At 44.2% G+C, this 25448-nt stretch overlaps 1 long non-coding RNA gene across 1 annotated transcript in view; it reads left to right on the top strand.

The window, feature by feature from the left end:
- The first annotated feature begins 654 nt into the window (after nucleotides 1–654).
- The window catches only part of LOC119932559, a 49291-nt gene continuing 24497 nt past the window's right edge, over nucleotides 655–25448 (top strand). Inside the window, exon 1 of the long non-coding RNA XR_005452337.1 lies at nucleotides 655–885. This is a non-coding gene — a long non-coding RNA (uncharacterized LOC119932559). The remainder of the gene's footprint in view (nucleotides 886–25448) is intronic.

The raw sequence follows: 25448 nt of genomic DNA, 5'->3' as shown, positions 1-25448 counted from the left end.
CTACACGAGGAAATCCACCAAGATGAAATCCCTCTGGACTGTAAACTTGTTGTGGGAAGGGAACCTATCCACCAACTCTGTTGTACTCCCAAGCACTTAGTCCAGGGCTCCTCAAACAAGTCTGCACTCTGAGATAAATCAATCTCCCCCTGTGCCCCTCTGACTTCTCCAGGAGCTGGTGGAACTCAGCTCTAGGGGGACAATGACAGCTGAACTCTGTTTAAGCCTGAATTGGGAGCTTTAGAAATACAACCCTGGACTGCACCTTTATTATCACTATTTGTTGGTGACAGCAAAACATGATTTTTGTTCATAGCTTAGTAAAAATGAAGTGCAGAATAAATGAGCTTTCCCAATTCATTTAAATGCCATTAGAAGGAATATGGAGGAGATTTTCCATTATGTCTCTTTAAAATACTCTGCCTGGAAACACAGTGCACTTCCAGACCTGAAAAGGGAACGCAGCCTTTCAAGGTCTTTCTCTTGGGCTCCACCCAAAACTACTAATTATCAAGGTTCAAAGATTTCCTCTGCAGATTTTCCACAGATTTAAATCTAGTTACATATCCTTGGGATGATACAAATATATAATTCTTTTTAATTTACAGGAAGCGTTGCTAAGTCCGAGCCTACGTCTCATACGGGAAAATTCCAGAATCGAGGCTGCTATTGTCTGACGTCTTATCCAACTGAGGGGCCAGAAATGAGATCCTTCTAGAACTTCGCTCAATCCCTCTACAAGAGAAGGGAAAATCAGGGACCAAAATGAATAAAGGAAGGCCGCAGTCCTGGACGCTTCCGGTGAAGACTTCTTCCCTTTTCTCATCCTACTGAGCACCCTAGGTCCTCCTGAAGTGAGTCTATATGATTTCACCCACATCACAGGTAATGAAAGGGGCCCCTCTAAACAACCGGCCCCAGGCTTTGGCTGAGGTTAATTCGGCCCTGGTTAGAACCCAAGAACATTGAGTTGGAGCATGGAGAGTGCCAATTCCTCCAGTGCCCACGCTCTTCATAGTAATACCTTCATCATTATATACTGGGAGTCTACTGTGAGTAAAGCACTGTAGTACATGCCAATTGTGTACAGGAAACTGTCCTGGGCCCTTTCGACGTGTAGAACACTAATCTGGCCATCTATTCTATGCAGGGTGTTCTTATGAATGCCTGCTGTGTACAGAACATTTTACCAGTCACCTACTCAGAGCAGTTTATTTGCCTGGTGTGTGCAGGAAACTCTACCAGACATCTACTGTGTACAAAACACTATATTGGATGTCTTCTGTATACTGGCTGTTATCCAAAACCCCATCTGGTTTTCTCCCTGGGTTCTCCAATCATAAACGATGCTTGTGGCTTTGTGTACTCACTTAAAGCAGATCTACTTCGTGAAGCGTTCCATGTTTTTCCTTCCTCCCTTCAAAGCCCTACTGAGAGCTCACCTCCTCCAGAAGGCCTTCCCAGACTGAACTCCCTTTTTCCTCTCCTCCTCCCCATCCCCCCGCCCTACCTCCGTCCCCTCCCCACAGCACTTGTATATATTTGTACAGATTTATTACTCTATTTTACTTGTACATATTTACTATTCTATTTCTTTTGTTAATGATGTTCTGACGATTTTGACACCTGTCTACATGTTTTGTTTTGTCGTCTGTCTCCCCCTTCTAGACTGTGAGCCCTTTGTTGGATACGGACCGTCTCTCTATGTTTCCGACTTGTACTTCCCAAGAGCTTAGTACCGTGCTCTGCACACAGTATGCACTCAATAAATACGATTGAATGAATGAATGAATCTACTTCCTAGTTCAGATCCTCCGGTTATCCAACAGCAAAAGAGAATTTGTTGTGTGGACAGAATTGAGTTGATTATCCGGGATCCACAGCAAACCTCTTTACCCTGGAAGAAAGGCCCACCGACAGGACCACAGAGCGACAGAGCTCTCTTTCCTGGGAGACCAGAGACCACCTTTCTATTACCTGCAGTTTGGCAGATCACTCCCCTTCCTGCCCACACAGCCTACACTTCAGGTTTAGCAGTGTCTGTGTATTACAAATACTTCCCATTACCATTCAAATGAGTTTCTTTCAATGAAAACATCATCTTTGCTAAATACGTTCTGTTGTCATGATGAGGCCACAGGTCAGCTCTTAGGGGATCAGTTTCTGACATCCAGTCAATCGTATTTACTGAGCACTTACTGTGTGCGGAGCACTGTACTAAGCACCTAGGAGAGTACAATATAACAATATAACAGATACATCGACTGTCCACAAAAAGCTTATGGTCTAGAGGGGGAGACAGACATTAATATAAATAAATACATTACAGATATATAATAATAATAGTGGAATTTGTTAAGCACTTACTATGTGCCAGGCACTGTACTAAGTACTGGAGTGGATACAAGCAAATTGGGTTGGAAGCAGGGTGGCTCGGTGGAAAGAGCCCGGGCTTTGGAATCAGATGTGATGGGTTCAAATGCCGGCTCCGCCACTTGTCAGCTGTGTGACTTTGGGCAAGTCACTTAACTTCTCTGTGCCTCAGTTACCTCATCTGTAAAATGGGGATGAAGACTGTGAGCCCCACATGGGACAACCTGATCATCTTGTAATCTCCCCAGCACTTAGAACAGAGCTTTGCACATAGTAAGCACTTAATAAATGTCATTATTATTATTATTATTATACAGTCCCTGACCCTTGTGAGGCTCTCAGTCTCAATCCCCATTTTACAGATGAGGCAATTGAGGCCCAGAGAAGTGATATGACTTGCCCAAGCTCCCACAACAGAGAAGTGGTGGAGCTGGGATTAGAACCTATGACCTTCTGACCCCTAGGCCTGCACTCTATCCATTACGCCATAAAAAAGAGGAAAAGGAGGAAGAAGTAGAAAAAGGAAGGAGGAGGAGGTAGCAAAGAAAGGGGGAGAAGGAGAAGGGAGTAGAGAAAAGGTGAGGAGGGAGAAGAGGGAGGGGAAATGTACATAAATGCTGTAGGGTTGCGAGGGGTGAATAAAGAGAGCACGTCAGGGTGACTCAGAAGGGAGCAAAAGAAAAGGAGTAGAGGAGTTAATCAGGGAGGGCCTCTTGGAAGAGATGTGCCTTCAGTAAAGCTCTGAAGGTGGGAAGAGTAATTGTCTATCAGATATGAAGAAGGAGAGCATACTAGGCCGGAGACAGGATGTGGGCCAGAGATTGGCAGTGAGACAGACAAGATCGAGGTACAGTGAGAAGGTTAGCATTACAGGAGTGAAGTGCTTGGGCTGGGTTGTATTAGGAGGATAATGAGGTGAGGAAAGAGGAGGCAAAGTGATTGAGTGTTTTAAAACCAATGGGTGAGGAGTTCAAGTTTGATGTCTAGGTGGATGGGTACCCTGGAGGTTTGTGAGGAGACATCAGACACGGACTGAGCTTTTTTATAGAAAAATTATCAGGGCAACAGAGTGAAGTATGGGCTGGAGTGGGGAGACACAGAAAGCAGGGAAGTAAGTAAGGAGGCTGACTCAGTAATCAAGGTGGAATAGGATATGAGCTTGTATTATCATGATAGCCGGTTGGCTGGAGAGGAAAGGGTGGATTTTAGTGATGTTGTGAAGGTGGAATTAACAGGTTCTAATGATGGATTGAATATGTGGGTTGAATGAGAGAGAGGAGTCAAGGATAATGCCAAGGTTACAGGCCTGAGAGATGGTACTTCCCAAGCACTTAGTACAGTGCTCAGCACACAGTAAGCGCTCAATAAATACGATTGAATGAATGAATGGTGTCATCTACAGTGATGGGAAAGACAGGGGAAGGGCAGGGTTTGGGTGGGAAGACGTTAAGTTTCACATGAAGGCAGGATGTCTAAGTGGAGATGTCTTGAAGGCAGGAGGAAATGCAAGACTGCAGAGAGGGAGGGAGATCAGGGCTGGAGATGTACATTTGGGAATTATTTGCATAGTAGTGATACTTGAAGTCACATTAGTGAGTGAGTTCTTCAAGGGAGTGGATGTAGAGAGCAACCTATGCAATGGTTGAGGCGTCTCATCAATTTCCACCAATTCCACCTACTTGCTCTATGTGTTGTTTCTAGGCAGCTCTGGCTCTCTGCACATAAACTGCTTTACTGCCATTATCTTGAGGAGCAATTTACCTGTTTACACTTCAAACCATCCCCAGCCCCCAACTCTTCCTCCAGCCTCAGCCAGAAGTGGCATGTGGAAACTCCCCTCCATCATGGAGAAGCTTCTCCTCATTACTAACCTGTTCCTTTCATTCATCCATTCATTCAGTCGTATTTATTGAGCACTTACTGTGTGCAGAGCACTGTACTAAGCGCTTGGGAAGTACAAGTTACTGTTCCTGACCTAAACACTGCTTCTCACCATCACTGAAACCTGGCTCTACCCCGATGCCACGGTCTCCCCTGCCGCTCTCTCTAGAGGGGGACTCATCTTCTATCACTCCTCCAGACTCACTGGGAAAGGTAGAGACTAATAATAACAATAATAATAATAATAATAATGGCATTTATTAAGTGCTTACTACTTCTAATAATAACAATGTTGGTATTTGTTAAGCACTTACTATGTGCCAAGCACTGTTCTAAGCACTGGGGTAGATACAAGGTAATCAGGTTGTCCCATGTGGGGCTCACAGTCTTCATCCCCACTTTACAGATGACGGAACTGAGGCCTAGAGAAGTTAAGTGACTTGCCCAAGGTCACACAGCTGACAAGTGGCGGAGCCAGGATTTGAACCCATGACCTCTGGCTCCCCAGCCCGTGCTCTTTCCACTGAGCCATGCTGCTTCTCTAATAATAATAATAATGGCATTTGTTAAGTGCTTACTATGTGCAAAGCACTGTTCTAAGCACTGGGAGCATACAAAGTGATCAGGTTGTCCCACATGGGGCTCAGATTCTCAATCCTCATTTTACAGATGAGGTAACTGAGGCTCAGCGAAGTGAAGTGACTTGCCCAAGGTCACACATCAAACATGTGGTGGAGCCGGGATTAGAACCCATGACCTCTGACTCCTACGCCCATTCTCTTTCCACTGAGCCACGCTGCTTCACGCTACTATATGCAAAGCACTGTTCTAAGCTCTGAGGAGGTTACAAGGTGTTCAGGCTGTCCCATGGCGGGCTCACAGTCTTCATTCCCATTTTACACATGAGGTAACTGAAGCACAGAGAAGTGAAGCAACTTGCCCAAAGTCACACCGCTGACAATTGGCGGAGCTGGGACTTGAACCTCTGACCTCTGACTCCAAAGCCCGTGCTCTTTCCATTGAGCCACGCTGCTTCCTTCCTGCTTCTCAGTAACACTTCAGCTCCATCCCACTTCCCCACATACCTCTGTTTCCCTTCCTTTGAAACCCAAATTATCCACCTTTACTGCTCTAACTAAAAGTCAGTTATTTACCTCCCTCCAGACCCCACCTCCAACTTCCTGTACCATTTTGATCCCTTTCTCACGTTCCTTCTCTCCTTCTCCATCCCTATATTGGACCTCGGGGACTGCATTATTCATGTGGGTGTCCCTGATGATCCTTCCACTGTCCACCTCCTCTCACTCCTTAACTCCAGTGACTTAGAGAAGCAGTGTGGCTCAGTGGAAAGAGCCCGGGCTTTGGAGTCAGAGGTCATGGGTTCAAATCCCTGCTCTGCCAATTGTCAGCTGTGTGACTTTGGGCATGTTACTTAACTTCTCCGTGACTTAGTTACCTCATCGGTAAAATGGGATGGAGACTGTGAGCACCCCGTGGGACAGCCTCATCACCTTGTAACCTCCCCAGCACTTAGAACTGTGCTTTGCATATAGTAAGTGCTTAATAAATGTCATCATTATTATTATTATTATTCCTCTTTCAGCCCATCTCATGCACTCACCAAGTTGGGCAAACACTTGATCTTAAAATCTCCAGTAACTGTTCAGTCTCTACCCTCACCCATTCTGAAATTCCTCTATCTGACCACCCCCTCTTCACCTGCTGTCTTTCCCATATGCCCACCCCCTACAAATCTGTCCTGTTCCCCCCAGAGACCTCCATTCTTTTGACCCCCCCACTCCAGTATTCTGCAACCATCCTACCTCATTTAGTCTCCGTACCCAAACTACCTTCTCCAAGTGCAGAAATGGATACACTCAACACCACCCTCTCCACTGAACTGAACTCCCTTGCTCTGCTGTCCCTCTTTTGGTCTCTTACCACTCACCCAGATCCCTGGATCACCTCTACACTATGCTTCCTTCTTTCCCATGCACAAGCTGAGGAGCACTGTTGGAGGAAATTCAGACATCTTTATGGCCTTGGGCACCTTAAATTCATTCTTATCTGCTTCAGTTTGGCCCTTTTCCTCTTTGGGACAATGATACTCCTCCCTAATTCACTCCCATACCCTCCAGTTGTTCCAGACATTTAGCTCCCTTCTCAAACTTCTTGTCATCCCACCCCCACCCTGTCTTTCGGCTAATGGCCTGCCTACATACTTCAACAAAATTGAAACCATCAGATGTAATCTCCCTAAAATTTCCCCTTCTCCTCTCCAATCACCCCCTCCTCCACCTTCAACTCTCATTATGTTCCCTGCATTAACTCAAGATGAAATCTCTTACCTCCTCTCTAAATCTTACCCCTCCACCTTGTTTCAGATCCCATCCCTCCACACCTTTTTAAAACACTTGACCCCTTTTCCCTCCTTGACCGCTGTCTTCAAATGTTCACTTTCTAAGGGCTTCTTCCCCACTGCTTTCAAACGTTCTTGTTTATCTCTTAAAAAAAAACCTTCCCATGACTCCACTGCTCCTTCCAGTTATCAACCCACCTCCCTCCTACCATTTCTCTACAAATTTCTTGAGAGACTTGCTTACCCCAGCTGTCTCCACTTCCTATCCTCCAATTCTCTGTCCTAGATCCCCTCCAAACTGGCTTCTAAGCCCCTCACTCCATAGGAACAGCCCTCTCTAAGATAACCAATGACCTTCATCTCACCAAATCCCTTGGCATTCATTCCTTCCTAATCCTCCTAGATCTCTACACTGCCTCTGACACTGTAGACCACCCCCTTCTCCTTGAAGTGTTGTCCAACCTTGGACTCACTAACACTGTCCTCTCTTGTTTCTCATCATATTTCTCTACTCCTTCTCAGTCTCTTTTTCTGTTTCCTCCTCTGCCTCCACACTCTCTTAGTAGAGGTCCCAAGGCTCAACTCTAGGTCTCCTTGTGTTCTCTCTCTACTCTCCACTCTCTTGGGGAACTCATTAGCTCCCATGGCTTCAATTACCATCTCTATGCAGTTGATTCCCAAACCTACATCTCCAGCCCCGACTTCTCTCCTTCCCTGCAATGCCGCCTTTCCTCTGGCCTTCAAGACATATGTAATTGGAAGTCCTCTCAAATTAGATACGTCCAAAATGTAACTCCTTATTTTCCCATCCTAACCCTTTTCTCCTGCTGTCTTTCCCATCACTGCAGACAGCATCACTCTCTTCCCTACTTCTCAAGTCCTTACCTGTGACTGATCTCTTTCATTCCACTCACATATTCAATCTGTCTTCAAATATCTATTCTCCATCTATACCCACTCCCTTGGAGAACCCATTCGCTCCCATGGCTTCAACTACTACCTCTAAGGTGATAATACCTGAACCTACGTCTCCGCTGATTTTTCTCCCTCTCTTCAGTCTCTCATTTCCTCCTGCCTTCAAGACATCTCTACTTGGTTGTCCTCCCATCACCTCAAACTCAATGTGTCTAAAACTGAACTTCTTATCTTCCCACCTAAACCCGGTCTGCCCCCGACTTTTCCATCACTTTAGTTGGCACCACCAACCTTCCTGTCTCACAAGGCCAAAACCTTGGCCTTACCCTTGACTCCTCATTCTCATTCAACCCACATATTCAATCCATCACTAAATCTTGCCTATTTCACCTTCTCAACATAGCTAAAAACCTCCCTTTCCTTTCCATTCAAACTACTACCGTATTAATCCAATCACTTATCTTACCCCGACTTGATTACTGCATCCAGCACCTTGCTGACCTTTCTGCCTCCAGTCTCTCCCACTTTTAGTCCATACTTCCTTCTGCTGTCCTGATCATTTTTCTACAATAATGTTTAGGACATGTTTCCGCACTCCTCAAGAAAATCCAATGGTTGCCCATCCACCTCTTCATCAAACAAAAACTCCTCACCATTGGCTTTAAAACACTCAATCATCTCCTACCTCACCTCACTACTCTCCTACTCCAACCCAGCCCTCACACTTCCCTTCTGTAATGCTAACCTCCTCACTGTACCTTGATCTCGTCTATCTCACTGCCGACCTTTCACCCACATCCTACCTCTGGTCTGTAACACTCTCCCTCTTTGAATCCTCCAGACAATTCCTCTCTCCCCCTTCAAAGCCTTCATGAAGCCTTATCTCCTCCAAGAAACCTTCCCTAAGTCCTCATTTCCTTTTCTCCCTCTGCCTTCTGTATCACCCTGACTTGCTCCCTTCATTCATCCCCTTGTTCCAGCCCCCCAGCACTAGGGTACATATCTTCAATTTATTTCTTTATATTAATGTCTGACTTCCCCTCTAGATGGTAAACTCAGTATGGACAGGGAATGTGTCTGCTTACTGTTTAACTGTGCTCTCCCAAGTGCTTTGTACAGTGCTTTGCACCCAGTAAGCGCTCAATTAATATGATTTAATGGATGAATGAACCTCCTCCAAGATGTCTTCCCCATTTAAGCCCTCTTTTCCCCAGCTAAGCCCTCTTTTCCCCAGCTTGCACTTCAACCTGTGCCATTTGGACATTTGATATTCATCCCACCCCTAACCTCACAGCACTTTTGAACATCTCTTCAAATTATGTATTATAAATAACTTATTTATTCATATTAATGCCTGTGTCCCCCTCTAGCCTGTTCTGGCTGCCTCCTCCTCCTTCTCTTCCTTCTTCTCTTTCTCTGCTAATTCTGTTGTATTATACTCCCAAGCACTTACCCCCGTGCTCTGCATATAGTAACTCTCAGTAAATAAGATTGATTGATTTTCCAAGGAACTGAAACTTCCCCAGAACCAGAGGCACCTCAGTGCTAATCTTTTCATTTCCTAACATGGGGGCTATTCTAAGGCAGAGTCATGTGTCACCTACCTCTTCTGCATAGGGCACTGTACTAATCACCTACCATGAGGAGAGTGATGTACTGTGTGTCCTCTGTGTGCAGAGAGCTATACTGGGTACTTGCTGGGTACAGGATGCATTAGCTGACACCTGCTTCATGCAGTGTGTGGAATTTGTACCTTGGGAGCATATAATAAAACTAGAAGCCGAGGTTACTGACAGATACATCTGGTAAGAGCAAGAGTAAGAAAAATATAAAGAATGGAATAAGAACACTGATGTACACAAAAACGATTTTAGAAGAGACAAACAGTGTGGTCTTGTGGAAAGAAGAGGGGCCCCTTCAAAGCCCTATTGAAGGCAAATTTCCTCCAGGAGGCCTTCCAATCAATCAATCAATCGTATTTATTGAGCGCTTACTGTGTGCGGAGCACTGTACTAAGTGCTTGGGAAGTACAAGTTGGCAACATATAGAGACAGTCCCTACCCAACAGTGGGCTCACAGTCTAGAAGGGGGAGACAGAGAACAAAACCAAATGTATTAACAAAATAAACAAAATAAAATAAATAGAATAGATATGTACAAGTAAAATAAATAAATAAATAGAGTAATAAATATGTACAAACATATATACATATATACAGGTGCTGTGGGGAAGGGAAGGAGGTAAGATGGGGGTGATGGAGAGGGGGACAAGGGGGAGAGGAAGGAAGGGGCTCAGTCTGGGAAGGCCTCCTGGAGGAGGTGAGCTCTCAGCAGGGCCTTGAAGGGAGGAAGAGAGCTAGCTTGGCGGATGGGCAGAGGGAGGGCATTCCAGGCCCGGGGGATGACGTGGGCTGGGGGTCGATGGCAGGACAGGCGAGAACGAGGTATGGTGCGGAGATTAGCGGCAGAGGAGCGGAGGGTGAGGGCTGGGCTGTAGAAGGAGAGAAGGGAGGTGAGGTAGGACGGGGCGAGGTGATGGACTGCCTTGAAGCCCAGGGTGAGGAGTTTCTCTGTACCTCAGTTCCCTCATCTGCAATATGGGGATTCAATACCTGTTCTCCCTCCTAATTGGACTCTGAGCGCTACATGGGATCTGATAATAATAACGATAATAATGGCATTTATTAAGCACTTACTATGAGCAAAGCACTGTTCTAAGCACTGGGGAGGTTGCAAGGTGATCAGGTTGTCCCACAGAGGGCTCACAGTCTCAATTCCCATTTTCCAGATGAGGGAACTGAGGCACAGAGAAGTTAAGTGACTTGCCCAAAGTCACACAGCTGACAATTGGTGGGGCTGGGATTTGAACCCATGACCTCTGACTCCAAAGCCCGTGCTCTTTCCACTGAGCCACACTGCTTCTCCAGAGATCTGATAATCTTGTGTCTATCCCATTGTTTAGTACAGTGCTTGGCACATAATAAGCTCTTAACAAATACCATAATTGTTAATAAGGATGACGGATGAGAGAACCTGATTGGGTGTGGGAATTCATCATGGAAGGCCACCTGGAAGCTTGAAAAGTGGGGAGGGAAATAGATTATTGTCCTTGAAGTAGGGGCAAGTAGGATTGTGGCTCAGTGAGCCTGACTATCCAGCCCCTTCATGAGTAGAGATTATGGGCTAGGAAGTGATAGAGGGAGATAGCCAAGTGGGCTGGGTGGCCATCAGACAGAATTATACACACTCGCTACAATCAATCAATCCATAGTAATCCTATTACTATGTACAGAGCACTGTACTAAGCACTTGGGAGACTACACTACAAGCACTCCATGATGATGAGGATTATGATCATGGAATCTCAATCAAGCAATTAATAATCAGGTTCATTAAGATCATCAGAATGAGGAGAACTATATTAAGTGCTAGGGCAAGTGTGATAGAATGGGTGGGCTTGACTCCGGCCTTTGAGGAGGTTGTGATCCCACAACTTTACAAAACCTTTGTAAAGTTCACAATTTGGGATGAGATCTCGTCATTTGGCCACGGCTCTCTACCTCAGAGAGTGGAGATAGGTTCCATCAAAGTCATTTGGAAGGCTGACAGTACCTTCCAAAGGGAAGCAACGCGGATCAGTGGAAAGAGCCCGGGCTTTGGAGTCAGAGATCATGGATTCAAATCCCAGATCCACAAATTCTCAGCTGCGTGAGTTAACTTCTCTGTGCCTCAGTTACCTCATCTGGAAAATAGGGATTAAGACTGTGAGCCCCACATGGGACAACCTGATCACCTTGTAACCTCTCCAGAGCTTAGAACAGTGCTTTGCACGTAATAAGCGCTTAATAAATGCCATTATTATTATTATAATCTCAGGCTGCCTAAAATAGGCGCTCAGTAAATATCATCTTCAACAGTATCAGCGGTAAATACTACTGACTGAATGAAGTAGTGACATAGACTGCCCCACCACTTGCCAAATCAATCGGACATAAGGCCAGAGGGATCCCAGGGCGGGAGGGATGAGGTAAGGGAGATTTTGCAAGAGAAGTGTTTCTCTCTAGACTACATAGGTCCACTTTTCTTGGGGTTGGAGGAGATAATTGATTTGGGGGTTCTTATAACTTTGAATTTTAAAAACCTTTTAGGTTTTAGCCTCTTTACTATATGTAACGGTGATAACAAATCACACTTCAATCCGGAGCTCTGAGTGTCTACAGTTTTTGGATTTACTGGATTTTCAGATTTCCAATAGGTGGCACTCTTCCACCTATGCAGTTATTTGCTATTCTACCAGTTTTAGAAAAATGAGGGGTTTTTTTTCCTCTTCTGATTGAGTTTTTAAATGCAACTTTAAAGGTAACAAGCATATTTCAATGCCCAAAAACATTACTCTGCAGTCCAAATTCATACATTCATTCATACCAACTTGTACTTCCCGAGTGCTTAGTACAGTGCTCTGCACACAGTAAGCGTTCAATAAATACGATTGAATGAGTGAATGAATGAACATAGAGAAGCAGCGTGGCTTAATGAAAAGAACATGAGCTTTGGAGCCAGAGGTCATGGGTTCAGATCCTGGCTCCGTCAAGTGTCAGCTGTGTGACTTTGGGCAAGTCCCTTCATTTCTCTGTGCCTCAGTTTCCTCATCTGTAAAATGGGGATTAAGACTGTGAGCCCCAAGGGGAGCAACCTGATCACCTTGCAACCTCCCCAGCACTTAGAACAGTTCTTTGCACATAGTAAGTGCTTAATAAATGTCATCCTCATTATTATTATCATTATTATACAGTTCATTCAGTTATATTTATGGAGTGCTTACTGTGTGCAGAGCACTGTACTAAGTGCTTGGAAAGTGCAATACAGTAATAAAGACAGACAATCCCTGCCCACAATTATGATCTACTCCTCACAAAACCTTCCAAAAGTTGGGTTCTTTCATTTCCAAATTTATCACACATAAAAGCGCTTAGTACAGTGCTCTGCACACAGTAAGTGCTCAATAAATACAATTGAATGAATAAAAGAAGCTGAAAACATATGAAAAATATTAAGATGGAACACCTGTCTTCAAAAAGATGACATTCAATGATAATTGAGTTTAACTGGTGGCAATCAGCAACGAAATATGCACCTGTGAGCATTTTCAAAGAGAGTTATTTCTATATTTAATCACCTACAAAAATCTCATTATTGCCTTATACGTTGCCCAGTTGGAAAATTTTTAGTTTAGTGATTTATTCTGGCCTATTTGACATCTGAAAATCAATTCTGATTCAGATATCTAATGTCAAACAATAAGAGATTTTTTGGGAGGTGTTTGCTAGTCTATGAATCTGGCAATACTTTTCCTGGAAAAATACAAATCTGTTATGAACTTGAAGAGTGCCAATTTCACTAAAAAAAATAAATTTCATTGCCTAGGCATTTAGGTTCTTCTCATCAAATTTGATGAATAATGTATCCAGATTAAGCATTTCTATTGAAACCTAGAGAAGATTAGAGAACAACAAGAGCACTCAGAGAAAATGACTGAACCAAATAGCTGATAACATCAACTCTTAAGTTAAATGACCTTAAACTCTTTAGAAGGTGATGGGATAATAACTGTTTTCTTATCACTAACTTCCACTATGTGTCTGATTTCTCCAAGGGCTGAGTTTAATTGCTATCCTCCCAGTAGACTCCCAATTCTTGGGTCCAGAACAAAAGGAAACACTTCTTTACCAAGAGGGTGGTAAACATATTGAGCTCACTGCTACAGGAAGTGGGGCGGAAAGGAAATATCTGCAGATTTCAGAGGGCTTTTGATAGATCCAAGGATGAGTGATCCGTACTGGGTCACAAGTGGGTAAACTAAGGAGGTAGAAGGAAAAGTTAGGGGTTTTGGCATGAACCATGAGGACCAAGAGGATGATGAGTGCCCAAAAGGATAGTCAACCCCCTGACTCAAAATGCAGCAATGGGAAGGGAAGTAGAAAATTGAATCAAGAGGGCCAGCATATCCTCTGGAAGATGGTCAAACTGACTGTGGCTGTTTAGGGATGATCAGGATGCCCAGAGTAAAGATGGAAATCTCCCATTAGGAATAACAGACAAGCTCCAGTCCTGAGATGTCGGCTTGTTTCTGTCGTGGCACAGAGTGCAATGAGGAAATAGGTAAGGAGAACTGTAGTGCCTTGCGAAGGACAGGTCAAGGATTTTGTCACAGAGTCATTTACAGCCTTCTAATGATACATGCTAAGTTACACAGGACTGGAAGATGACAGGACGTATTAGGCATGGTTCTTTATTTGATGCTAAATAACAAAAATTGAACTCTGTGGAGATCTTTATCTACTTTGGAGATCATCTACGCCCTCTGCTTTTCCTCACTCCTCCTGTAACTCTCTTTGGGGAGATTTTACTGTTCAGTAACGATTTCATGAGGTGGTAAGCAAAGGAAATACAATGAATTAAAGATCCAAATATTATGGGGAAACATGTCCGCAGCTTTACTGGAACAAGAGAAGCAGCATGGCTCAGTGGAAAGAGCATGGGCTTTGGAGTCAGAGGTCATAGGTTTAAACTCTGGCTCCGCAAATTGTCAGCTGTGTGACTTTGGGCAAGTCACTGAACTTCTCTGTGCCCCAATACCTCATCTGTAAAGTGGGGATTAAGACTGTGAGCCCCCCGTGGGATAACCTGATCACCTTGTAACCTCTCCAGTGCTTCGAACAGTGCTTTGCACATGGTAAGCACTGAATAAACGCCATTATTACTATTATTAAGGACTCCCACTTAAAAGTAACAGCAGTGTATCTATTGGAAAGAACAAGGGTCTAGAAGTCAAATTATCTTGTACAAGTCACTTAACTTACCACTACTCCATCCAAATCCTCCTCTACCTCTCAGCTGTTATCAAAACTGTGGACCACTGTCTTCTCCTGGAAACATATCCCGACCTTGACTTTGCTGACACTGTCTTCTCCTGGTTCTCCTCCTATCTCTCAGTGCTCAATGTTACTCTCTTTCATGGGCTCCTCCTCTGCCTCCCACCCCTTAACTATAGTTGTATCTCAAGGTTCAGTTCTGAGTTCCCTTGTATTCTCATTCATTCATTCATTCATTCATTCATTCATTCATTCATTCATATTTATTGAGCTCTTACTGTGTGCAGATCACTGTACTAAGTGCTTGGAAAGTACAATTCAGCAACAGATAGTGACAATCCCTACCCAACAATGGACAGGCATCAAAGCAAGTAAACAGGCATCAAAAGCATCACTATAAATGAATAGAATTCTAGATTCATTCATTCATTCAATCGTATTTATTGAGCACTTACTGTGTGCAGAGCACTGTACTAAGCACTTGGGAAGTACAAGTCGGCAACATAGAGAGATGGTCTCTACCCAACAAGGGGCTCACAGTCTAGAAGGGGAAGACAGACAACAAGACAAAACATCAGATATATAAACATTGTATGCATATATAAACAACATATATAATAATAATAATGGCATTTCTTAAGTGCTTACTATGTGCAAAGCACTGTTCTAAGCGCTGGGGGATACAAGGTGATCAGGTTGCCCCACGTGGGGCTCACAGTTGTAATCCCCATTTTACAGATGAGGTAACTGAGGCTCAGAGAAGTGAAGTGACTTGCCCAAGGTCACACAGCAGACATGTGGCAGAGCTGGGATTCAAACCCATGACCTCTGACTCCAAAGCCTGTGATCTTTCCACTGAGTCACGCTGCTTCTGTATATATGCAGACATATATAAATATATATATATATACAGATATCTGTATATGTAAACAGATATATAAACATCATTAATAAAATAAGTGAAATTATGAATATGTACATATATACAAAAGGGCTGTGGGGCAGGTAGGGGGCTAGAGCAGAAGGAGGGAGGGGGGTGATAGGGAAGGGAAGAGGAGAAAAGGAAAAGGGGGGCTCAGTCTGGGAAGGCCTCCTGGAGGAGGTGAGCTTTCAGTAGGGCTTTGAAGGGGGGAAATGAGCTAGTTTGGCAGATGTAAGGAGGGAGGGCATGATGATGATGATAATGACATTTATTAAGCGCTTACTATGTGCCAAGCACTGTTTTAAGCGCTGGGGAGGTTACAAGGTGATCAGGTTGTCCCATGCGGGGCTCCCAGTCTTAATCCCCATTTTCCAGATGAGGGAACTGAGGCCCAGAGAAGTGAAGTGACTTGCCCAGAGTCACACAGCTGACAAGTGGTGGAGCCGGGATTTGAACCCACACCAGACCGGAGGTAGGATGTGGGCCAGGACAGCGGGACAGGTGAGAATGAGGCCCAGAGAGGACATTACTAGCAGAGGAGTGTACAGGAGGGGTTATAGAAGGAAAGAAGAGAGGTGAGGTAGGAGGAGGCAAGGGGATGGAGAGCTCTGAAGCCAATAGTGAGGCGTATTCTCCATATACATGTATTCATTAGAGGGCTTTAAATGAGTCTGCGACAAAATCCTTGGCCTGTTCTTTGCGAAGTACCATAGTTCGTTCCCATGGCTTAGTACAGTGCTCTGCACACAGTAAGCACTCAATAAATACGATTGAATAAATGAATGAACTACCATCACTATTCAGATGATTCCCAAACCTACATCCCAAATCTCCCTGATCTCTCCTTTTTCCTGCAGTCTTATATTTTCATTCATTCATTCATTCATTCATTCACTCATTCAATCGTATTTATTGAGCACTTCCTGTGTGCAGAGCACTGTACTAAACACTTGATATTTTCTCTTGCCTACTTTGATTTACAGCCAATACCACAACAGAACTCTTCATAGTCCTACCCAAATCCTGTCCTTCTCATGACTTTCCCATCACTGTAGTCAGCACACATCCCCCCAGTCTCACAAGCCCATAACCTTGGCAGTATCTTTGGCATCTCTCTCAGTCAATCTACACATTCAGTCTGTCACCAAACCACGCTGGTTCAGTCTTGACAACATCACTAAAATCTGCCCCTTTTCTCTCCATCCAAAGTGTTACCACGTTAATCCAAACATCCTATCCTGCCGTGATTACTGCATCAACCTCCTTGCTGACCTTCCTGCCTCCTGTCTCTCTACATGTCTATTCATACTTCACTCTGCTGCCCAGATCGGTCTTCTACAAAACAGTTCAGTTCCTGTTGCCCCACTCTTCAAGAACCTCCAGAGGTTGATCATCCACCACTACAACAAACCAAATATCCTTACAGTCGCCTTTCAAGCACTAAATTACCCTGCCCCCTTCTACCAAACCTCCATGATTTTCTACTATAACCCTGACTGCCACTTCACTCCTCTAATGACAACCTACACTCCGCATATCAATCTCCTCCAGGTTGCCACTGACCCCTCACCCACGCTTGGGTGTGAAATACCTTCCCTCTTCATAACAGACAGACGATCACTCTCCCAACACCAGAGTGCCATTGAAGACACATCTCCTACCTGAGGAGGATGAGTGCCCAGAAAGATAGCCAACGTCCTGACCCAAAATGCAGCCTTGATTAAGCCCTGATTTCCTCTTGATGATGATGATGGTATTTGTTAAGCGCTTACTATGTGCAAAGCACTGTTCTAAGCGCTGGAGGGATACAAAGGGATCAGGTTGTACCACAGGGGGCTCACAGTTTTAATCCCCATTTTACAGATGAGGGAACTGAGACACAGAGAAGTTAAGTGACTTGCCCAAAGTCACACAGCTGACAATTGGCGGAGCCGGGATTTGAACCCACGACATCTGACTCCAAAGCCTGGGCTCTTTCCACTGAGCCATGCTGCTCTTCTCCCGCTCCCCTCTGCATCACCCTTCCACTTTCATTTGCACCCTTTATTCACCACACCCTCAGCCCCACCGCATTTTTGAATGTACCCAGAATTTATTTATTTTATTTATTCCCCCCTCTAGACTGTGAGCCCGTTGTTGGGTAGGGACCGTCTCTATATGTTGCCAACTTGTACTTCCCAAGTGCTTAGTACAGTGCTCTGCACACAGTAAGCGCTCAATAAATACAATTAAGTGAATGAATGAATGAATGAATTTATTTATAATACTGTCTGTCTCCCCTTCTAGACTGTAAGGTTCTGTGTAGGCAGGGAATATGCCTAACAATCCTGCTATGTTACACTCTCCCAAGCACTTAAGATAGTACTCCACACAAAATACTCAGTAAATATGATGGATTGATTATTTTCTCTGTGCCTTACTTTCCTCATTTATAAAATGAGGATTCACTCGTTGTTCTCCCTCTCTCTTTGACCATGAGCCCTGTGTGAGACAGGAACTCTGACTGACCTTATTATCTTATGTATCCCCCAGAAATTAGTAGAGTACTTGGCACACTGTAAGCGCTTAACAAATATTTTATCTATCATTTTTGCTATTGTTATCGTTATTATCATCATTAACAGCAAGTACGCATTTCTCAGAGATTATGGCTACCGAGTGATCATTCAATCTGTACAAACTTTCCTCTCAAATATGGAAGCTAAGAAGGTACCAAACAGGAAAAATGCAGAGTGCAACATGAGGCCTCCATACTGGACAGCAATATCCCCAGAATTTGCTTTCCCCTGGGGGCTACAAAGGCAAATGAAGCACACAATAGGTCTTCTATATAGTCCTGAGACAGGGAAAAATATGCCACTCTTCTACAAGATGTCATTACCTACCCACAATCTTACGTATTTCATCATGGCTCCAACAGACAACATAATATAATGGTATTACCCCAAAGCAGATCTGGGTTCTAATCTTGGCTTTGCCATTTGCCTGCAAGACCTTAGGCGAGTCACTTAACTCCCCTCTGCCTCAGTTTGCTCAACTGTAAATGGGGATTTAATACCTGTTCTCTCTCCTTTTTAGACTGTGAGCCCCGTGTATGATGGGATTTTGTCCAACCTGATTTTTTTTTATCTCAGTGTTTAGAAGAGTGCTTGACACATAGTAAATGCTTAACAAATTGACCCAAAAAAGTCACTTGGAACCCTTCAACCTAGAGGATTTCTTTGGGGAAGCCCCTGAAACCCAACCCACCTATGCCTGTATCCATTCAAGTCCTCTCATAGGCCTCTTTTAATGCAATCTCCACTTCCGACTCAGATCAGGAGCTTATACAATTTCACCCATGACCACCCACATTGCACCAATCCAACGTCTCTGAGGTTGCACCCATGCCAACACTCCAGCCCCTTTTGAGATTGCATCTGCCCTGCCACTTTCTCCCGTCAATGCTTTCCCCATGAAACTGCCCCTCTGAGGTTGGGTCCAAAGTGCCATCCCCAACTCTTCTGACATTGTGTCTGCTCTATTGTCCCCGCCATTCCCTTTGACACTATCGGAGGACAGTTGACTCATTAACATACCTTCAAATGCCAGCCCTGAACACAATGCTCTTTACTCAGTAAGTGTCCTTCGCCAGGCATCCAGGACAGTATCCTGCATTTAGAAAACAATTAGGAAAGTGTCCTCTTCTAAGTAAACGTTCAAACCAGTGCCCAAAAGGTGTCTGCTACAATGCATGGCAAACGCTCATACATACTCACATAGTACATTCATCCAGATGGTTTCCGTTGCGGAGATTTGACCAACAACAGCAAGGAATCAGGGAAGGAGGGAGCGGGAATCATGATTACTCCTTCCTCATTACTTGCCAACAGCTCTCTTCATCTTCATCCAGAGATACTGCTGTAGTTGCTACCACTTCCATTTCTGGAGCCAGAGGACTGGGTAGTCAGAGTAGTAATAACAACAATTTGTTAAGCACTCATTATGCACAGAGGATTGTGCTGGGAAAGAGTGCACTGGTGGAAATTTGCTAGAAATGCGGTATTATACCTGTATCTCAGAATATAATAATAATGGTGAAGCAGCGTGACTCAGTGGAAAGAGCACAGGCTTCAGAGTCATAGGTCATGGGTTCAAATCCCGGCTCTGCCAATTGTCAGCTGTGTGACTTTAGGCAAGTCACTCAACTTCTCTGGGCCTCAGTTCCCTCATCTGTAAAATGGGGATTAAAACTGTGAGCCCCCTGTGGGACAACCTGGTCACCTTGTAACCTCCCCAGTGCTTAGAACAGTGATTTGCAGATAGTAAGTGCTTAATAAAATGCCATTATTAGTAATAGTAGTAATAACAGCAATGTGTTAAGCACTCCCTGTGTGCAGAGGACTGTGCTGGGAAAGAGTGCACTGGTGGAAATATTGTACCTGTATCTCAGAATATAATAATAAGGGTGGTATTTGTTAAGTGTTTACTAGGTGCCAAGCACTGTACTAAGCACTGGGCTAGATACAAGATAATCAGAAAAGACACAGTGACTGTTCCACAAAGAGCGCACAGTCTAATTAGGAGGGAGAGCAGGTATTGAATCCCCATTTTACAGGTGAGGAAATTAAGACACAGAGCAGTTAAGTGGTTTGTCCATTATAATATAGAAAGAAGGGATTGGGAACGAATGGGAGTGAAACAGTTCAACACTAAAATAACAGAAAGCTAAGAACAGATGTGCAAAATAAAAACCAACAGCAGGAAGATACTGAGGGTAGAGGAGCAGAATTTCAGGCTTCTTGCAACTCAGAGGCCAAGAGTACAAGGAGACACGACGTTCCCTCTTAGAGGTGAGGGACTGGTCTGGATGGAGGCTCCTTGGGTGAGGCTATGATGCCGGATCCCAGGGAGGTGGTGTGGCTGTCCGGTGGAGAAGATGCCAGATGTATAGACTGCCCAGTTGGTGTATAGACTGGCTAGTTTGCAAAACCTGGGGAATAACCCCTGTAATGGGTGGCGACGGTGACCACAGCTTGGGCCCAGAGTAGGAGAGGGTTAGGAACAACTCCTTTAGAGCAACTGCAAATATGCCCACTTTTCCTGGCCTGCTACTGTCAGTTAACCAGTTAGGAAAGGTCAAAACAGGTGTGCTTTGATCCTCTCAAGAATGCCTGGCAGCAGGCAGTTGAGCTGAAAGTTGTAATAATAATAACAATGATGACATTTATTGAGCCTTACTATGTGCAAAGCCCTGTTCTAAGCACTGGGGAGGTTACAGGTTGTCCAACGGGGGCTCAGAGTCTTAATCCTCATTTTACAGATGAGGTAACTGAGGCACAGAGAAGTTAAGTGACTTGCCCAAAGTCACTCAGCAGACAATTGGCAGAGTCAGGATTTGAACCCATGAGCTCTGACTCCAAAGCCCATGCTCTTTTCACTGAGCCACGCTGCTTGTAGTCTTGGTACAACCTGTACTTCCCAAGCAATTAGTACAGTGCTCTGCACACAGTAAGCACTCAATAAATACGATTGATTGATTGATTGATTAGTATAATCCCAGTTCAATCAATCAATGTCAGTCAATTGGTGGCATTCTTTTGAGTAATTACCTTGTGTAGAGATTGATACAAAGTCCCTGGGAGAGTACGATATAGTAGACATGATCCCTGCCCTTCAGGAGCTTATAGCTGAATGGGGGAGACAGAAATTGAAATAAATTGCCAGTAAGAGAAGCAGCTGACCTCTCACTTGCCTCTATAGCCCTCTGATAAAAGGAGACTCTGATGACCAGTTTGGGAGGGCCTGGGACATGACCCTGAAATTTGGCTTTTATGGGGAGGAGACTAACCTATGGCTCTTCAAGCAGGAGGAAATGAGTTTCAATTAAACTCCTGTCTCTCCCCGCTTCAGTCTATACTTCATTTGGCTGCCCAGATTATCTTTGTACAGAAATGCTCTGGGCATGTTACTACCCTCCTCAAAAATCTCCAGTGGCTTGCCTGTCAACCTACGAATCAAGCAAAAACTCCTCACTCTCGGCTTCAAGGGTCTCCATCACCTCGCCCCCTCCTACCTCACCTCCCTTCTCTCCTTCTACAGCCCAGCCCAAACCCTCTGCCGCTAACCTCCTCACCGTGCCTCGTTCTCGCCTGTCCCACCGTCGACCCCCAGCCCATGTCCTTCCCCTGGCCTGGAATACCCTTCCTCCACACATCTGCCAAACTAGCTCTCTTCCTCCCATCAAAGCCCTACTGAGATCTCACCTCCTCCAGGAGGCTTTCCCAGACTGAGCCCCCTTTTTCCCCTCCTCCTCCCCATCCCCCCACCCTACTTCCTTCCCCTTCCCACAGCTCTTGTATATATTTGTACAGATTTATTACTCTATTTTACTTGTACATACTATTCTATTTATTTTGTTCATGAGGTGCATATAGCTATACTTCTATTTGTTCTGACGATTTTGACACCTGTCTACATGTTTTGTTTTGTTGTCTGTCTCCCCTTTCCAGACTGTGAACCCATTGTTGGGTAGGGACCGTCTCTATATGTTGCCGACTTGTACTTCCCAAACGCATAGTACAGTGCTCTGCACACAGTGAGCACTCAGTAAATATGATTGAATGAATGAATGAATTAAAATAAGAGAGATTGTGCTGGGGCTTAGGGAAGAATTTGGTGACTGTCAGGGTGATCAAAGAAAAATGTTTCCAAAGGCCCACAAACACCAGGCCAACGAGGCCTGCTGGTCTGGAGAGGAGCTGTTGCTGATGAAGTCTCCCTTTAGGAATTATTTGGTGGGGGGGTCCACTCTTTTTGGCAGCTCATCCTAGAGGCATGCACACACTGACTTGCTCCAAATCCTTTTGATTAGCAGGCAGTGTGTTCACTTGCGGTTGAAGGAGTGAGAGAGTCACAAACAAATCATTATGGGCAGCAGTAAATTAAAAATGTTGCGTGGCTTGATTAATAGAAATAGATGAAATGCTCCTTTACCATTCGGTCATAATTGTAGATGGGATCAGGAAAGTCAACATATTCTGCTTTCTTTAATTTTAAGAGAGAAATTTGTTAAGAATGCAATTAAAAAGCTTTTTCTGCTTTAAATTCCCGAAAGAGACTGTCATCAACACCTCTTCCCCCAACACACACTCACACACATAACTTGGGGGCCAGGGACTACATCCAATTCTCATCTTTGTATTTATTCTCCCACACTTACTACAGTGCTTTGCACACAGTGGTCACTTAAAAACCATTACTACGTCCACTACTAAATGGAGACATTTAAGGAAAGTGTGGAACAGGGATTGTGTCTGATCTACTGATTTTTTAAATCTACCCCAGTGCTTAATACAGTGCTTGGCATATAGTAAAGCACCTAACAAATCCCACAGTTATTATTCAGTTATCGAATCTCCAGTTACAGAGGAACTCCTCGATTTTCTCTGTAGGCATTTCTAAATCTGCGATTCTACAGCTCAATGCTGGTTTTATTTTGATGCATTCCGTGAAGAGCTCAGTTAGGGATTTAGCCAGTGCCAGTCAGGCATCACTACAAGCTAAACTTGCTTTGAGAATAAATTAGTTCTTGGAAGACAGGGATTAAGTATCTTGTTTGTTCAGTAGAATCATTAACATGCTTTGGGTACTCAAATATTGATCAATCTCCCTGATGATGACAGCTGGAATGTGCCATTTGCTGCTGTAGAAAACGGCAGTCTAACTTTTGGGAAAGAAAGAGGAAGAAAGAAAGATTAGAAAACAGAAATGTTTATTTAAGGAGGACCAGCAATTAATATTCCATTTCTTTTCCCCCTCCCCATTTCTATATCAGATTTCCATTTATCCCGATGCTCATTCTTTGATTATGAATCTCCCAAATAATCCATCTCCTTTCCCAGAACTTAAATTGCCAGTGTCTCAAGGGTAATTTATTGTTCTTAATGAGAAGGAGATAGGGGAAAAAAAGGAGACACTTATAGAAGAATGAAGCAATCTAAATACCTCCCTGCACTCAGCTGAGATTAGATCTCCAAGACACTCAAGAGCCAAAAATTGTGGTGCTTAATTATACATCAAAATCAAGTAAAATCATGTCTGAAATATTTTCAACCAACAATAGTTTGCTGTGCAATTCTACACATATAAAGACCTGTCTTTACTGAGAAAATGTTTTCATTTTAGCTGGGCCGTTACATAAAGGCTTCCTCATTTGGAAGATGATTTAAAATGCACATCGATCATTAAAACCAAGCAGAAAATGTTCATAATCTACTAAAACAGAAATCTGCGAATCTTGGTTAAGTGAGATGGAGCACAGAAGCAGATCCATCCACTTGATTCATATCGCACGTGTTCTGCGGATCATTTTGAATAGAATGCCTTTCGGGAATGCTGGAGCCACAGAAATCCTGAAGAATATAATGTTGGAAGAAATGGTAATGGCCATTAAGGCACGTATTCTTCAGGATAAGCTTTTCTCAAGGCTGGATTCATCAGGAATGTAACCTTTGCATTGTAGAAGTGAGTGTATTCATCTGGCCGCCCTTCAGGCTTAAAGATAAGGCTGCACTAGAAGTGATTTTAAGCAGTGCAGGTGAGACCAGTTCCACAACTGTCAATCCCTTTTGCATTTTTTGCCTGAACATGCATGGACTTTGGTGGAATCCTGCATTTGTTAGCAACCATGTCTGGCCCTCTCATTTCCCCCTCTTTGTGTGAGAATCTACCCAAGGCCTCTCCTCTAAGACAGTTGCCCATTTCTGATTACTGCCTTCCGCTGACGTCTCCCAGCTGCTCACCACTCTGCTATTCATCACCGAGTACAAGATTTGCCATGTGCATGCCAGAACATTATCTGGCCCCTATCACTGTCACCTACCTGGGTGGGTGTTTCTGAAAAAAAGTCTTCAGCACAGAGGAACTCCCAAATGAGTGATTTAAGGATTTACATTGTGTTCTCAGCTCGCTGAGTTGAAAGATAGTCCCAGAGAACTGGAGCGTACTCTGGCCCCAGATTGTAAATCTCCAGTTGTTTCCTCTGGCACGGCTTGTCTGAATCGGTTGAACGTAGTGGGCTCTGATAGAGGGGGCAAAGGATCTCAATAACAATAATAAATAACGATGGTATTTGTTAAGAGCTTACTATGTTCGGACTGTCTCTATATGTTGCCAATTTGTACTTCCCAAGCCCTTAGTACAGTGCTCTGCACATAGTAAGTGCTCAATAAATACAGTTGATGATGATGATGATGATGATGATGTTTGCTGAACTGGATACAAGCACAGCAGGTTGGAAACGGTCCCTGTCCCGTGTGGGGCTCACAGTTTCAATCCCCATTTTACAGATGAGGTAACTGAGGCCCAGAGAAGTAAAGTGACTTGCCCAAGGTCAAACAGCAGACAAGTGGCCGAGCCAGGATTAGAACCCATAATCATCCAACTCCCAAGCCTGTGCTCTTATCCACTACACCAAGCTGCTTCTCAATCCTTCATCCTTTGTTAATGGGGCAAGAGTTCTGACCAGGTTCCTTTAGTTTTGATATGACCATCACAAATCTGGAAAATCTTTTTAGAGCAGGTGAGCAGTAGTTGACAGAGCCCAGGAGATGCTGAAGTTGTTTCCTGTAATCATCCTGCACCGGACATACAGTGAAGGGATTGTCTGCTGAGCCCCATTGTGGTCTCAACCCAAACAGAGATTCGGGGAGCATGTATTCATTCATTCAATCATATTTATTGAGCACTAACTGTGTGCAGAGCAATGGACTAAGCGCTTGAGAAGTACAAATTGGCAGCATATAGAGATGGTCCCTACCCAACAATGGGCTCACACTCTAGATGAGCACCATCTTTAAGTAGTTAGTTCAGGCAGACCCTGGTAAGGGTCTGTCATTCTCAGGGAGTAGTGACAACATGTGAAAGTTTCCACGGGCAGCTCCCTGTCCTTTTTATCTGAAGGTAGTGATAATGGTGGTGGTTTATTGTGGACAGGAAACATATCCACTAACTCTGTTGCCTGATGCTTTTAAGGAAGTTTCCTAAGAAGCAAATTACCTCTTTCAGATAGATTTCACTCAAAACTCCACCAGCCCTGGGAGCCTGGTGCTTCACCATTCATGAAATCTTATTTCATTCATTCATT

This window comes from Tachyglossus aculeatus, chromosome 9, assembly GCF_015852505.1.
Source record: "Tachyglossus aculeatus isolate mTacAcu1 chromosome 9, mTacAcu1.pri, whole genome shotgun sequence".
NCBI classification, from domain to species: domain Eukaryota; kingdom Metazoa; phylum Chordata; class Mammalia; order Monotremata; family Tachyglossidae; genus Tachyglossus; species Tachyglossus aculeatus.
The sequence above is the reverse complement of the archived record's forward strand: the minus strand, read 5'-3'. Positions and strand labels throughout refer to the sequence as shown.